Source organism: Penaeus monodon, chromosome 21 (assembly GCF_015228065.2).
Source record: "Penaeus monodon isolate SGIC_2016 chromosome 21, NSTDA_Pmon_1, whole genome shotgun sequence".
Classification (NCBI taxonomy): Eukaryota; Metazoa; Arthropoda; class Malacostraca; order Decapoda; family Penaeidae; genus Penaeus; species Penaeus monodon.
Genome location: NC_051406.1, coordinates 1,474,266 through 1,474,884, shown reverse-complemented (window position 1 = coordinate 1,474,884; position 619 = coordinate 1,474,266). Strand labels below are relative to the sequence as shown.

Here is a 619-nt window from a genome sequence, read left to right as displayed (position 1 = left end):
GAGAACGTTTACATCACTTAATAATAATTAATGAAGGTATTTACTAACATAACCATTTTTCAAAGTAGTTACTCATACTACTAATATTTCAGGACTTTAATCAACTACAGATCAATTAATCAAATACAATAAGGGCACTTGTATTTATTCTATCAGAATCAAACAATTACTTTCACCAATAAAAATCAAATGGAGAGTAACCATATCAAATCATTTGAGACAAAGGTAATATATCATTAGAGAAAAGGTAATATATCTAATGTATGAAACACCTTTGCCTTCTCATACTTTTAAATAATATTCTAACTACCACCGCAGACATGAACAACTACTTAACTATGCATGACATGAATTGAAGTCATAAATCCATCTAAATCAATAAGAGTTACATATTTTTTCCAATACTACCAGAGGGAACCTGATATTAATGCATATTCAAGACCATAAGAGGTAAACAAATGAGTACAAGGAACGAGCACTAAAATTCTACGACCAAGCAATTAGTATCAACCACGTATCAAGACGAGCAAACACAGTTACTACATCATAAAACAAGTAATTAGTATAGAACAACAAAAAAGGAGTAAGCAAATGAGTAATAAATAAAGAGTATAGATAT

General features: G+C 29.2%; 1 protein-coding gene across 1 annotated transcript in view; it reads right to left on the bottom strand.

Moving 5' to 3' along the window:
* The window catches only part of LOC119586098 (casein kinase I), a 25,312-nt gene that overhangs the window by 2,746 nt on the left and 21,947 nt on the right, over positions 1-619 (bottom strand). The gene's annotated exons all lie outside the window — the stretch shown is intronic.